The 12,864-nt window shown below is 44.9% G+C and overlaps 2 long non-coding RNA genes across 3 annotated transcripts; one reads left to right on the top strand and one right to left on the bottom strand.

Moving 5' to 3' along the window:
• Positions 1-4,709: 4,709 nt before the first annotated feature.
• Positions 4,710-10,716, top strand: LOC125507997 (uncharacterized). 2 transcript variants are annotated; one of them, XR_015604024.1, is made up of 6 exons: positions 4,710-5,257; positions 5,369-5,470; positions 5,623-5,729; positions 6,535-6,669; positions 9,983-10,109; positions 10,462-10,716. It is a non-coding gene; the product is annotated as an uncharacterized LOC125507997 (long non-coding RNA). The 2 variants fall into 2 exon arrangements; XR_007283171.2 differs by having other exon boundaries at positions 4,710-5,470; positions 10,462-10,712.
• LOC147970416 (uncharacterized) lies at positions 7,012-9,975 on the bottom strand. Its single transcript, XR_015604025.1, has 2 exons — positions 9,311-9,975; positions 7,012-7,398 (listed from the first exon to the last, which is right to left on the bottom strand). It is a non-coding gene; the product is annotated as an uncharacterized LOC147970416 (long non-coding RNA).
• Positions 10,717-12,864: the final 2,148 nt, after the last annotated feature.

Here is a 12,864-nt window from a genome sequence, read left to right as displayed (position 1 = left end):
CGACCGTGTCCTCTCGCCAGCTGGTGAGTCGGTCATCCAACTCTGAGGCGGTGGCCTCCACGCACCGGGGCATGGGGAGTTCCGACGTCCCACGAAGGTAGGGTGTCTTTGGACGACGTCGTCCACACATGAGTACCGGACAAGCGTGTCCAATGGAGCAGCATGCGCCAGAGATGAGGGAGTCGGCGGTGGCATCGGGCGAGCGAGATGGGGTTGTGATTAGTTTCACCTCCACTGCCCTGGGGATGACGATGGTCGGCGGATTGGACTTGAAGGGCATCAACGGTGGGTGGTTGTCGTCGTGGGTGTTGTGGATGGAGCTGAAATCAACACGGATGCCGGAGAGCATGCCCAGGACATGGACGAAGTCGTTGCAGTCAGTAGAACAGTAACCTGGCCTCCAGGCAGAAGACAAAGGGCGGTGACGACACCTGTGTGTGCTTGGAGGAAGCCGCAGCTCCTGCTCACGCGTCTCCCACTATGGCTTGCATGCGTGGTGGGCTGATGGCAGCAGGCGACTCGCGATCGCGAGTCCCTGATAGGAAACAAGAGGATGTGCCCGTGATTAGTTTCCTAATAATTAGATGCGTTCATGATTAGTTATCAAATAGGATGTCTCCGTGATTAGTTTCCTAATAATTAGATGTGTCCATGATTAATTTTCTAATAGGATGCGCCCGTGATTAGTCTCCTAATAATAGGATGCGTCCGTGATTAGTTTCTTAATAGGATGCGTTCGTGACTATAGTTTCCTAATTGACAAGGCGTGGACTTTCATATTTTCCTCTGCGATGGAGTACGGTCAGTCGGTTTAAATTGCTAAGTGCACACAGAGAACATATTAAGTTAAGGCTAGCCGTTAGATTGAGTTTAGTGAGACTAATCATGCGGTGGTAATGAATCCGTGTACATTTTTGTGGGGTGTGTTTAGAGAAGATAATGTTTGTTGTTTTATAAGTAAGTATAGATGAAACATAATTTCACGACTGCAAGTAAGGTCTTGGTTCAGCGAATTTGTCTGTGAGTTCATTGTGTAGTCGTGAGTGGACCATGTAATAACAAGTAGTCAGTACTTAAAAAAAGTAGATACCCGAAAATCAGTGAAAAAATAAAAAAGAAGGCATTGGTTGCCTGAAACCTAATTGTGTGTGCTCCGACGCTCCTTTATTTCTCGTTGCCTCATTTTCGTTTGCTGTACTTCTAGATGTGTCACCACCGGCGACGTAGTGATGACAGTAAAAAAGAACACTCCGTGCTTATACCTGATTAGTACGTGCGTACGACGCGTTCGCGTGAAGGCGAGCGTCTCCATCATTCAGGCCTGCGAGCAGTCGCGGCGACCGTGTTTCTCTCGCTAGCTGGTGAGTCAGTCATCCAACTCTGAGGCGGCGGCCTCCACACACCACGACGTCGTCCACACGTGAGTACCAGACAAGCTTGTCCAACGAAGCAACACGTGTCAGAGATGAGGGAGTCAGCGGTGGCATCAGGCGAGCGAGATGGGGCTGTGATTAGTTTTACCTCCAGCGCGGCGGCCGAGACCTGCGGCGCCCTGGGAATGACGATGGTTGGGGATTGGACTTGAAGGGCATCGGCGGTGGGTGGTTGTCGTCGTGGGTGTTGTGGATGGAGCTGAAGTCGACGCGGATGCCGGTGGTTGCCGAAGAGCATGCCCAGAACGTGGACAAAGTTGTTGCGATCAGTAGAACAGTAACCTGACCTCCAAGCACAAGACAAAGGTGGCGACGACACATGTGCATGCTCGGAGGAAGCCACAACTCCTCCTCACGTGTCTCCCACCGTGGCTTGCGTGCGTGGTGGGCTGGTGGCAGCAGGCGACTCGCGATCGCGAGTCCCCGATAGGAGACAATAGGATGTGCCCGTGATTAGTTTTCTAATAATTAGATGCGTTCATGATTAGTTATTAAATAGAATGTGTCCTTGATTAGTTTCCTAATAATTAGATGTGTCAGTGATAGTTTCTTAATAGGATGCGTCCATGATTATAGATTTCTAATAATAGGATGCGTCTCTGATTAGTTTCTTAATAGGATGAGTCTGTGACTATAGTTTTCTAATTGACCAAGCGTGGACTTTCATATTTTTCTCTACGATGGAGTACGGTCAGTCAATTTAAATTGCTAAGTGCACACAAAAAACATATTAAGTTAAGGCTAGCCGTTAGATTGAGTTTAGTGGGACTAATCATGCGGTGATAATGGATCCGTGTACGTTTTATAGGATGTGTTTAGAGAAGATAATATTTGCTCTTTTATAAATATATAAGTAATAAGTATAGATAAATATAGATTATAAGTAAGTACAGATTTAAATACATTATAACTGAGCACTTTTCCTGCTCTCTCGGACCATTAGCGTTTTCAGCCGTCGGATCATCAACTTGGGGCATTCTCAATCGTCAGATTTGTTGTGAATCGCACTAATTAAGCTTAGTTCGCTGTTATCAAGCACGAACCGTCCTGGGCCGCTGCTTTGGCCGTTTTTTTCGGCATCTCTGGTGAAATTCGGCCCAATGGGCCTTTAGTATCCTTCCTACGTGGTTTACCTTATAAAAATAAAAATTGTCGATTCTTTCAGCAACCACTTCGCATTGCGGCCCCCATGGGCAACTTTCGCGTGGCGGCCGACGCTTGGCGCTAGTGGCTCGCATCGGGGGGTCGGCTTGCCGAGCGACTCCACCGGGCGCTGGGCGGTGACAGGTGCATCTAACCGTCCGTCAGGTCGCGTCACCGGGAATTCAATGGAGCAGTGGCGGAACAGCGAACCTTCGGATGTTGTTTGGAGTTGAATCGCCGTCGATTGATTGAGGAAGTAAATCAGGGTCTATTAAATGTCAATCGATGCGCGCACTCTCCATTGGCTGATAATTGAAGGTCAGTTACCAATGTCGATTCACCTCTTCCTCCCGTCCACGGGGGTCCATATAATATCCATCGTCCTGCTGCTCCTTCCTCACTCCCCTCACTTACGCAGAACCTTCTCTGGCAGCCATAGGAGAAATATAGATCGGTAATTCATCTTTACTGTTCTTCCTATTGTCCCTTGTTCATACCTCCCCATTCCCCCTAATTATTCATCTAATGATGCTAGATTTTCTTTTTGATACTGTTCTCTGTACTACAAAATTAATGCATGTTCTCTATCTTGACAGATTTGATATCGGTTCTGCTGGATTGGCTGGTTCTGCTAGATTAGAAGTTTTAGGAACTAACCATTTGGAAGATGAGACACTGTTTTGAACTTCAATGATTTGTTGCCTGAGAGTATAATGTTTCAGTCCCCGCATTTGGCAGTTGCCCAGATTGGTAATGCTATCACTTGTTGGTTTGCTGCAGTATTCTCTGCTAAAGTGCAGAGTTTAACTTAGAGTAATCACTAATCCTTGTAATCTCTTGCTATGTTAAGGCATCCGTGCTTCAAACATGACTATGCTCAGTTATCTTTGAAATTTCTTTCAAATGCTTAGTGGTGTATTCATTCTCTCATGTTCCTAGCTTTCTAGAAATGTATGATATATGCAGATTCATCATATGCAATAGTAGCTACAGGTGCTCGCTGTATGGCGCTGACACACATAACTGAATTGTACAGCTGCACTGAACACTATCCAGAAGCTTAGAATTTGTGAGGTTTTGTTGTTGCAAAGAAAGAAATGTGCCTGCACCACCTCTAATTTTCTGTATGCCACAGCAGTGTCCAACCATATAAATTTTCTTATACATTCTGTACTTTTTATCACTGTATCTATTCGATAGTCACTTTTACATGAAATGCAAAAGCTTTCTGTTGTGCCTTTTAAGAAATAATGACATTTCTATGTTTAAAGGGGGGGGGGGGGGGGGGTCAATGGATCCAGGTAGCAGTTGTCGATCATGACATGAGTCGCTAACAAATGAGCGTTACATGTGAATATATCCGTACAGCATTAGCATTCTGTACGATGTGTTCCATGGGAACAAAACTGCTCTTGCTTACCTGAAAATAAAATGATGACGGATGTAGGAAGGAGGTACACCCGTCAGTCTATCGGAAGCAGAAGTTCACTAAGCAGGAGTAGAAGTTGGCATAGCTGTGTTATATCTGTAATGCGGACATCATATATACTTCGGCATATGGTTGTCTTCTGCTACATGAGTTGCCAATTAAGATATTCACCAGCTGGGCATCGTTACGATTTTGTTGGAATGATTTTTTACGACCGATTTACTGCAGCTATTATAGTATTCCATATATTACTAAAACAATAATTCATACATTTTCTTCTTTGCCTCTCTTGTTTCCTCCTTCTTCCGTTGTTTAGAACCACAAAATCAAACTGGTACCAACCTTCTTACCATCTAACATAATCCTACAAAAACTAATAATCAACTTATAACTTATACATGATTGCAATATTACCCTTAGTTATATCACACCATCAAGCTACTATATTTACATACAGTTGCATCCATCATAATATTATAGTGCCAAAATAGATGAACGCAGCAATGCGCGCCTACAACGGTCTAGTAAGTATAGAAAACTGCACCTAAACCGAGCTATCTCTCACGTCAGTAGGCTTTGTGGTCGTTCGTTTTACTGATTTAATAATTCCTGGCCGTCAGACCTGTTCCATTAGCGGCCCAACTCATGTAGTGTCCTGGCCCAACTGCCTAAGGGGTTGCGAGCTCTCTGATTAATTGGTCCGCTTGGGACAGCCTAATCGACCGAAGATTCCAACCTGGGCCAACCCTAAGATGCCGCCGCCGCCGCCGCCGCCGCTACCTAGGCGAACCCTAGATGCCGCCGCCACCGCCACGGCCGCTGCTGCCATACTCCCCGACTCACAACCCCGCTCGCCGTCGTCTTCTCCTCTCCCACTGCAAATCCGTGCGCCAAGATCCCCTACCGCTGCGTAGATGACCCACTTCCACACCGCCGTATCAACGCTGCCGATCCCGTCCAAACCCACCGCCCCCCAAGTCGTCCACCGTGACCTACAGCAATCGCGGCGACTCCCTATTCCTCTCCCTCCGCGCCATGGAGTCTCTGGTTGGTCTGTGTTCATTTCAAACAAGGTGGTCAGGACGTACGTCCTGTGCCTCTCTTTGTTACTGCACCTCGTTTGAGACGAACACAGACCAACCAGAGTCTCCTGGCATGGCATCATCAGGAACCATATAATCTCTTCTTGCCTCGAGAGATGGGATGCGGCAGGTTCCATCTCCAATTGCAAGCTTCCGGTCATGGCCAGGCCGTAAGAGATGCGCCAGTTTCTATTGATCAATAATGGTTACAATTCAATCAATTTCTGTTGTTGCAATTCATGTAGCTTTTGGGCTAAGATGGGTCGAATCGTTTGATTTAGGGACATGGACGTGGTGCCGCGAACTCATGTTGTCGAAACCTGTCCTGTTGTGAACAAATGTATGTGCAAGACCTATATGGGCCATGACGCCCTAACTATATTGTGAGTGTTTAAGAGATCATGACTTGTGGCAAATGGCGATGAAACTACCTGCATGCATTCGCTCGTGAACATGTAGCTTTTGCCCACGTATCTTAGAATATTACATTATTTGCTACTTTGCAGCATGTTTACTGAAGTTACTCAATGTACAGTGCCTCCCACGGATGGAAACCTACATCACGAAGAGTCATCTCCAGCTGCTGATGCCCGTAGGATTTCCTTGGGCAGCTCCTTACAAGTTGATATTGTCCTATGAAGGGTATGCCCAAAGAATTAACATACTTTGTAGATTTCTCTTAATTGTGTTTGTGTGATGGAAGCTCTACTGCCGTCTTCTAGAAATCTTATTGTCTGCACATGAAAATCAGCATAATGTCAAATGATCCATACCATCTTATAGTCGCCTATGTGGAAGTTGATATTACAAAGCATACTGTATAATCTAAGTTGTCCCATTACACATATTTACTAGATGAATCTGTATTATGTGGCATAAATAAAAGTAATGTTCAATTAACTTTTACTCATAACGAGAGCGCTTTCTATGTAGGAAAAATAACCGAACCTGAAAATTTCCTACCCATGAATTTTAATAGTTGGCCCATCTAAATTGTCCCATTATTTTCCGCACTATCTTCTACTGCTAGGAAAAATGCCTCCAGTAATTTTTGAACCATCATGTATAATCTACAGTCCCAAATATGAAGCATACTTTCCTCTTAATATTTTAGTTATCTACCCTTTCATCTGTCTGTCCTCACACACACCAACCTCACACCAACTAAAGCCCATTAGACCGAAGAAAAAACCATGTCCTGCCATACTATCCCTATAATTCCTTGCAAATCAATTAGATTTCATATCTCTTCTATTACTAACAAATGTATAGGTCATAGATGCAAATTTAATTAAGGTCCATGAGTCATGTATTCTATATTTAACAATAAAATTCCAAATAGTCGGGCGCGGCAACGTGAACCACCAATGATCTGTGGCGAAGCATGGCCACGTGGGCTAGGGGGTCAGACCTCGTTGATGCATGTGGCGACACTTGATCTTTGCAGGGAATTGATGAAACAGTCGACTGAACTGATGAAACAGTGGACTGAAGCTCATCTGCCTAGGTCCAAGGAATTGATGAATTGTTAGTTCCTGGAAGACAGCTGATGTGCGCCACTCACCGGAGGGGATTAATGAAGGTATATATGTTACTCTTTTCCCAACCTGCTGCTGCTTGAGTTCATGCACCTGTATGGGTGTGTTTGGTCTGGGAATCAAGTGTCATGGAATGGAATGGTTCCATTCCAGGGGAACGGGTCTGTTCCATTCCTGTGTTTGGTAGGAGCAAAAGAGCGGAACGGGTTGGTTCCGTTCCGCTGTTTGGTTGGAAGCACGGAATGAAAAATGGAATGACATAAAATTCAAAATTTCGACAGCATTTCGTTTGTATTTTCAAGAAAGAGGACATAACAATATATATTGACAATCTTAACATATAAATGACAACACATATAACAAAGCTTTCAACAAAGTGCACATAGTTAACAGCATACGAAATTCCCAAAAGCAACCAAAGTGCAATAGAGCCATAATACATGTCAAATTCACATACTTGACAGCCACACATGTGAAGTTCACATACGAAATCTCCAAAAGCAATCAAAGTGCACTACAGCCATACATGTGAAGTTCACATACTTGGCAACCATACAACCATACAACCATACTTGACAGCTTGAATTGCTCGTTCAAAACAGCAGCACATTGTCTATGATGCACATCTCTGAATCCACTTGAAGTTCTCTTCCCATCAGCAACAAGACCAGCCAAAAAACCAAGCATGGTTTTCGTCATGGAATTGGTCCACACAATGATCCCAGCTCTCCCGGAGCTCCCACTTGCAGCGGTGACTTCGACACTCTCCATTTCTGTCCAACCAACAAAAGATTGCAAAAACATGGATTATAGCATTTCAAATACATGTTTCAAATAGAGTAAATGATACAATCTGTCCAGCCATCAAATAAATTCAAATGTAGTTGCCTAAACATCACAAATACATGTTTCAAATAGAGTAATGATACAATCTGTCCAGCCATCAAATAAATTCAAATGTACTTGCCTAAACATCACGAATACATGTTTCAAATAGAGTAAATGATACAATCTGTCCAGCCATCAAATAAATTCAAATGTACTTGCCTAAACATCACAAATACATGTTTCAAATAGAGTAAATGATACAAATACACGGAGTGTGCCACACTCATAGATTAGCATACATGAGTTGTCTATCTTCCCACATTTGGGCTGCCATTTGTAGCCTACGGTCTACCACGGCCCTAGTGTCACTTGCTTGTTGCCTTGATGTTCGAATTGGTTGGGTGGTCCATGTCACTTCTGGTATAATAAATTCATCAATCCCTTGTGATAGTGCATAATTGTGAAGAACACAACAAGCTATAACAATGTCAACTTGTGTCGGGAAAGTAAAGAATGGTTTGGCGTCATCTAAAATTTTGAAACGCCTCTTGAGAGATCCAAAAGCCCTCTCTACCGTCACCCGTAGTGAAGAGTGCCTAAGGTTGAATAGCTCCTTATCATTTTGGACTGGATTGTTGCCCCACTCATTCAAATGGTACCTCACACCACGAAAAGGTGGTAAGAACCCGGGCTTTGCTCCATAACCGGCATCAACTAGGTAGAACTTTCCTAAAAAGGTGAAACAAATATTTGTGACAATGGTTTCATGAGGCAAAGAACATATGCACAATTTCTATCTAAGCCGACTTCTTACCTGGTGGTACTTGTAAGCCTCTCTCACGTGTTAACGCATCAGCTAAAACGGTTGCATCGTGTGCTGACCCTTCCCAACCAGCCAACACATATGTGAAGCGGAGATCAAAATCTACCGCTGCCATCACATTTTGGGTTGTAAAGGCCTTCCTACCACGAAAAGAATGCTCCACATCTTTGGTAACACCTGCTTGCACATGTGTACCATCGATAGCTCCAATACAATCCTATATAGTGACAAGTAGTAAATACCATATCATATAGCCTACATACCTAAGGAATAGTTTTAGAAATTACCTTAAAATATGGGTCAAACCGATGATTTCCTGCAATTTTTGCTGGGGTCTCCAATGATGGTGGCCGTATATAATCATTACGAAGCTCTCCTATGGCAAGAAGAGCCTTTCTAAAATAGATGCTGGTTGTGCCGTATGATCTACAAAAGTTGGCTGACACAACCCTATTCCGAAGATTATGCCCAATTGTATGCAAAAACATCGCCAATTGTTGCTCCACGCTAAGATGTGGACTGTCTTCTAGCAACTTGCGATCCCTCAATATGGCACACAAATTAAAAAACACAGCTCTTTCAAACCTTAACATGTTTTTACACAACAAATCACTTTGCCATATTTTTTGGTTTAGATAATCAAATCTAATTCGGTCTCTTTCATGCATTGGCCCATAGGTAATGCGTGGTCTTCTTTTCCTTATTACAGCCCGAACAATGGCTGCCATTGCAGCCAGTGCAACAAAAACAGCAGCTCCCCTAACCATCTTTTTTCTTTTGTTCATCTTCTTGACCATCTACAAGTGATGCATACTGTCAAAAATATGGCTATCAATGATGCTTACATCAACATATATATTGCAAAGATGCACTGGACAACATGTATTTTGGTACAAATTAGGAATAAAGATCTCCATCAATATGCATGAGCAGCAGCAACATATACACAATACGGTCTCCATCTCTCTCTGTCATTCTCGGCTGGGAATATGCATGAGCAGCAGCACCATATACATGAGGAAGTGATGGTTTACCTTGAGAGTGAGGAGCTGTGCTGCGCCTCTGCTGCCGCTGTGAGCTCGCCGGAAGCCGCCGCCTCCCCGCTGCTAATCCTCTGCAAGCCGCCCCAACCAGATCCGGATCGAGCCCCCCTTGTTCTGCTGCAAATCGCGAGAGGGAAGAGAGGGGTTAGCGGGCGACGGGGAAGGGAGGAGCCAGCCGACGGGGAAGGCAGGAACCGGGCGCGGGGAAGGGGAGAACTGGCCGGCGCCGCCGCTCAGATCGATGGAGGGGGAGAGAGAGGAGGGGGAGGCGGCGCACCTGGGGAGAGACGATAGGGCTGCGTGGGAGCGCGAGGGCGAGCGGTTCCGCGTGGTCCGGCCCTTTTCGAGGTCTCGCCTCGTTCCGCATCTGGGCCGAATATTCGGTCCGGAGAAACGAGCGGGTGCCGATCCAAATCTCAACCGAACGCGAAAACGGGGCCTGGTAATGGGTCGGACCCATGACCTTCCGGTCCATGACTCCAACCAAACACACCCTATATGTATGCTTCGTCACTTAATTCTCTCGAGTCTTCTTACTCTGGCAGCAGAAATTCAAGCAGCTACATTTTTTTTGGATATGTTGCCCTCTATCATCTTTTTTTTACGCCTACAATCCCCCCTTCCATCCAACGATTTTGTGCTCTAATGTTATTCAAATCTCAGCTTTTATAGGTGGTGTCATCCTTTTTTTGGTCAACTGACTGATTCGGGCAAATCTTGGAGATTGGTGCTCATATTTTTGTTTGTGGGGAGTTCTTTACTTGACAAATCCGTAATGGCTGCTTGTCAGGTAATTAGTTCAGATGTGGGACTGGCTTACCTCATATCTTCATGCAAATATAATCCAAACATTGTCTATTTATATCATGGTGTTTCCATCAAGATGTTAACTGAACTTCAAAACAAATCAGTTCGTTGTGATCACCTAATTGCCTTAAGTTATTTGAGACCTGAAAAGCTGGGCTTGTTTAGAATTGGCTTGCTATGATGCTACAGTACTAACAAGTCACAAGTGGTCAAGAGACGTTTAAATAGATTCGTTGAGTTTATAATTTATTTATCATGGTGTCATGTATGCATTGCGATACATTCTACCACACTGGCTAGATATCTGATTTGACAGTGTCATTTGATATTCTTAGGAGGTCTCATTCTTTGAGGAAGGAGAGCCTAAACTTGATGGGAAACCTAGAGACTTTGAAGGTTTGCTTTGCCCCTTGGTTGAGATTTAGCATGGCATTGATGTGACTGACTTTTATTTATGTGTGCTGTGACTAACTCCGTCTTAAAGGAGTAACCTATTGAGCAGTTAATAATTCGGACATCACCGCATGATTGCTTCAGAAGTGAAATCACCAACCTGCATGAAAAAAATAGAATCCGCCTTGTATATTTCTAGAGCTTGTGTGTAACACCCTCGATGCGGCTATAGCTCCCACGTGTCGAGGCACGACTTAGAGACATAACCGCATTGAAAGCAATGTCGCAAGTCGGGTAATCATTACAACATCCCATGTAATACATAATAAAAGGGGGAGATACATAGTTGGCTTACACTCGCCACGTCACATCAGAGTTCATAAATAACATCCATCAAACAAACACTCATGGCCCGACTACGGCGCCAAAATGAAAAAGAGCCCAACATGCGACAAGGCCCTGAATCTAACCCCAACTAGGCACCACTACTGATCATCCGGAAAAGACACGTAGTATCGCTGAGAGTCCTCGTCGGACTCCCACTTGAGCTCGTAATCGTCAACCGGAGCAGAAACATCTGGACCTGCATCTGGAATTGTAGTATCTGTGAGCCACAGGGACTCAGCACTCTCGCACCCTCGCGATCAAAACTATTTAAACTCATAGGAATGGATAAGGCAAATATATGTGGAGCTGCAGCAAGCGACTAGCATAAATGTGGTGACTATCTTATACGCAAAAGAGAGCGAGAAGAGGAGGCAAAGCGCGAGCGAGAAACTATAGGAACAACCTGCGCAAGCATAACTCCAACACCGTGTCCACTTCCCGGACTCCGCCGAGAAGAGGCCATCACGGCAACACACTCAGTTGATTCATTTTAATTAATTAAGGTTTAAGTTATCTACAACCGGACATTAACAAATTCCCATCTGCCCATAACCGCGGGCATGGCTTTCGAAAGTTCAATCCCTGCAGGGGGTCCCAACTTAGCCCATAACAAGCTCTCACGGTCAACGAAGGAAAAGACCTCCACCCGAGACACACCGATCAGACTCGGTAACCCGGTACAACAAGACAATTCGACAGGTTAAAACAAGACCAGCAACACCGCCCGAATGTGCCGACAAATCCCGATAGGAGCTGCACATATCTCTTTCTCAGGGCACACTCAGATTGTCTAAACTTCCGGTAGGCCAGCCCAGAGTTGCCCCTGGTAGCCACCGGCGGCTGACGGTTTGGACCAACACTCAGAGGAGCACTGGCCCGGGGGGGGGGGGGTTAAAATAAGATGACCCTTGAGTCTGCAGAACCCAAGGGAAAGAAAAGGCTAGGTGACAAATGGTAAAACCAAGGTTGGGCATTGCTGGAAAAGCTTTAATCAAGGCGAACTATCAAGGGGTTCCCATTATAACCCAACCGCGTAAGGAACGCAAAATCCGGGAACATAACACCGATATGACGGAAACTAGGGCGGCAAGAGTGGAACAAAACACTAGGCGAGAGGCCGAGCCTTCCACCCTTTACCAAGTATATAGATGCATTAAGATAACATAGCAATATAGTGATATCCCAACAAGTAAATAAATGTTCCAACAAGGAACGGCCTCCAATCTTCACCTGCAACTAGCAACGCTATAAGAGGGGTTGAGCAAAGCGGTAACATAGCCAATCAACGGTTTGCTAGGACATGGTGGGTTAGAGGTTCAACATGGCAATTGGTTGACAAGCAAAAGGTAGGCATCGTAGCATTGGCAAAGCAAGAGCGAGCAAACTAGCATAGCAAAGATAGTAGTGATTTCGAGGGTATGATCATCTTGCCTGCACAGTTGTCAAAGTTGACTGGATCCTCACAAGCAAACTCAACGGGCTCCTCGGTAGCGAACTCGTCTCCCAGCTCTACCCAACAAGACAAACAAGCAACAAGGATACAATCAACCACGTGCAAGACCAGGCAATATGATGAAATGATGGTATGCTATGCGGGATGCGATGCGGGATGCAAAATGCAAGATATGACAGGAAATGCATGAACCTGGCCCCAACTTGGAATTCCAAGGGTGCCACTGGATAGAGGGGATGAAATCGCTTGAAAACGATATAAAGATCATTGGAATCGGAGTTACGGTTTGGAAATGGCAAGCGTTTTACGATATGACACCGGTCTGCGATTTACAGCAAGTAGGCATCTAAATGCAACGAAAAGAACATGCTACAGCCACCAAACATGACAACAAAATACATGGCAGGGATGCACACAAGATGCTTAACAAAAGACTAGCACTGAGCCACGGCCAATTCATCAATTAAGAGGTTCAAACAAGCATGGCAAAAACGCAAATGCAAAA

The sequence above is a fragment of the Triticum urartu genome, chromosome 5A (assembly GCF_056163025.1).
Source record: "Triticum urartu cultivar PI428250 chromosome 5A, HENAU_Tu73, whole genome shotgun sequence".
In the NCBI taxonomy this organism is placed as follows: domain Eukaryota; kingdom Viridiplantae; phylum Streptophyta; class Magnoliopsida; order Poales; family Poaceae; genus Triticum; species Triticum urartu.
The sequence above is the reverse complement of the archived record's forward strand: the minus strand, read 5'-3'. Positions and strand labels throughout refer to the sequence as shown.